This window comes from Hakea prostrata, chromosome 3 (genome assembly GCF_041222555.1).
Source record: "Hakea prostrata isolate BN-2017 chromosome 3, UWA_Hpros_2, whole genome shotgun sequence".
Classification (NCBI taxonomy): Eukaryota; Viridiplantae; Streptophyta; class Magnoliopsida; order Proteales; family Proteaceae; genus Hakea; species Hakea prostrata.
In genome coordinates, this window is record NC_142602.1 from 63,326,985 (window position 1) to 63,330,190 (window position 3,206).

At 32.0% G+C, this 3,206-nt stretch overlaps 1 non-coding gene across 1 annotated transcript; it reads right to left on the reverse strand.

Annotated features, from left to right (window-relative positions):
* Nucleotides 1-2,795: 2,795 nt before the first annotated feature.
* TRNAL-UAA (transfer RNA leucine (anticodon UAA)) lies at nt 2,796-2,878 on the reverse strand. The gene has a single exon. It is a non-coding gene; the product is annotated as a tRNA-Leu (tRNA).
* Between the last annotated feature and the right edge of the window lie 328 nt (nt 2,879-3,206).

Consider the following 3,206-nt stretch of genomic DNA (forward strand, 5'->3'; position numbering starts at 1 on the left):
TTTAATTTATTTTTCGTTTCAATTCAATTGCATTAGAAGTATAGATTAGGATCGTTTAGTTTAGTTAATTAATTAACAAAATTGAATCATTCCACTCTCACATTACTATTAAGAAGTTCAATTCTAAGTGGTATATCTCCTTGAGATCGACCCGTTAACTACATGATACCGTGCGCTTGCGGTTACTTTTAAATTTCACAAACAGGGATACTTCTGAATTATTTTTATTCTATTAAAACATAGGTTTATTTATATTTATGGGGCCCACACATATTTAAAAAATATTTAAATTATTAATAATGATAATTTTTCCTAATAAAATATAGATAATTAAAGTAGCAATACAAAGAAAATGGGATATGATATCATGCAAAAATTTAGATGCAAACCCTTTTTTTGTTTTTGTATTTTAGGAAATGCAAATCAATGATAGTTATCTTACCAACTATAGATACTTCATTCACAATAAGAAATCAAATAAAAAAATAGTAGAAAGAATAAAGAAAGAGAGACTAGAAAATCAAATAACAAAAATAACAAAAAAATAATAAATAAAAAAAGAAATTGAAAAAGAAAGAAAACATTTAATTGTGGCGAAGATTTCTTCCGAATTTTCTTTAACCCACGTTTGGAGAAAGAGAAGAGAAAATAGAGACTTGGTGTGCAAAAAATCTTGTGGATGCAAAAAATCCCCGCTGGGAGACTCAACCACCACAGCCAGGTGTGCAACTCAGGTCGAATACCGGATTAGTCAGGGCAATGCCTCGGAACCGGGGTTGGCAACCAAAAAAAAAAAAAAAAAAAAGAGAGAGAGTAAAATGGAGAGAGGAGAGAAGAGAGAATAAATAAGAATTGAGGAGTTCATTTCTAATTAGGAATGACATTTATACCCTCATTATTTTACCTTTAAAAACTATTTTCAATATTGAAGGGGGGGCAAATAGTAATATTTCACATGTTAGAAAAGAAAAAAATAGGAAAAGTTAAAGGAACTAATCAAACTTTCAAAAAAAGAGGGGGGCCATGGCCCCTCTTGGCCCAACGTAGGTCCACTTCTACTTAGAGGGACTTTGAATTTAGATTAAATGTATTTGATAAGATAAGATGAGGGGCAGTGAAGAGTCACGAGTTTCCTACTGAGTGAGAATGTGCATGCAACTGAAAAAAGAAGAAGAAGTCGACATAAAGAGGTTCTGCTCAAGCATGGGTAAATTCGCAAGCAGACACCATGAAAGAATCTCTGGACCATGAAGACCTTCCTTCTTACCCACTGCAAATCCATAAATTTTGGGGTAAGTTTCTTGATCAGACTTGAATATGGAGTTCCAACAACCATCTGAAATAAAATAAAAATAATGTTCTTGAAATTTTACAGGGTTTTGAATCCTTGAGATTAAATAAGATAGCGATTACAATTTTGATTGAATGCTAGTTTCTCAGATGGGAGAACTTAGTGATCAGAGTGATCATTTTGAATCAACTTTGAGTTCAATCGTTTATTAGAGAATTCTAGGGTGCAACTTTGGGGATTTGCAGAAAAGTTGGATTGGAGGAACATTATAGGGGCAATTGGTAGCCTGCAGGGGGAGGGAGTGAAGGCGTAGGTAGAGGATGGGTGAAGAGAAAATAGCTTTACCCAGATGGGTATGAGAGTATTGAACTAAGGCATTATTGTCATTTTCTTATCCAAAGGGCATTTAAGTACTTTGAAATTCAGATTTTAAATGAGAAAAACAAGAATAAGTGTATTTAGGGTCTGTTTGGTTACTTGAGCTAGAGATTTCAAATCTATAAAGTCATGGTTCATGTTTGGTTACTTGAGTCTAGAGATTTCAAATCTATAAGAGCCTGTTTGGTTATATGAATTTAGAGGTTTCAAATCTCTGGATTCATGAATCTGAGAATTATACCCGTTTGGTTGTAAAAATCTCTAGATTCATGAAATCTAGAGATTCACCTTTTTACACTAAAAACATGAATCTGTCGATTTATGGGTAAGTGGTGAAATCCAGAGATTTCAAAAAAGCTATACATTTGCACATTCACAAAAGTCACATCGATCAAATAGTTTTTTTTATGATGAATCCACAAATTTCATTCCACAACCAAACATTTAATTTTATAAATTTTTTTATGAATAGATTTGTTTTTTTTTTATATTTTTTATATCTCAGACCCAAGTAAATAAACAGGCCCTAAAGTCATGGTTCATGTTTGGTTACTTGAGTTTAGAGATTTCAAATCTATAAAGTCATGGTTCATGTTTGGTTACTTGAGTCTAGAGATTTCGAATCTATAATAAAGTCATGGTTCATGTTTTGTTACTTAAGTTGTGAGATTTCTACATATTTACATTTTTAGTGTTAAAAGATGAATCTCTAGGGCCTGTTTGTTATGTGAATCCAGAGATTTGAAATATCTAGATTCACAAATGGGAGATTATTCCTGTTTGGGTGTGTGAATCCCTAGATTCATGAAATCTAGAGATCCACCTTTTTACACTAAAAATGTGAATCTGTATATTTATGGGTATGACGTGAAATCTATAGATTTTCACCTCGACTATCAAAGCTTTAAACATTTGAACCATAATTCAATAAATATTTTTTTAGGATAAATCTAAAAATTTCATTTAAAAAATAAAAGCTAACCAAACCATAATTCTAAAGATTTGAAGTTTATAGATTTGAAATCTACAAACTCAAATAACCAAACAGGCCCTAAATCTGGGCATAGTGTTAAAAGATGAATCTCTAAACGAGACCAAAGTCTGGGCAAAACAAGTACGCTTAAAGTGCTGGCTGTGGGGTTCGAACCCACGCGCACTTATGTGCAGAAGATCTTAAGTCTTCCCCCTTAACCTCTCGGGCAAACCAGCTGCTATTTTGAATATGAGTTTAAATATTTAATTATTCATTAATTTATTGATAATCTTTTCATTATACTGTTTTTGGGTAAACATAATCTTTTCATTATGCACTACAAATGCTATCAGCAAAGATGAGAAGCAGTGAAAGAACAAAAAAATGCATGAAAACAAATAATCAATATACAAAATTTGTTCCCGAGATGAAAGGTAAAAGTTTGATTTATGAGGAGAAGCTGTAAACTTGTCACAACCATGGATACCGATTTTACATTTGTAGTTTCCACCAATCTCTTTTTACATTTAACTCAGTGAAAATAAAAATCATCTTTCATATGAT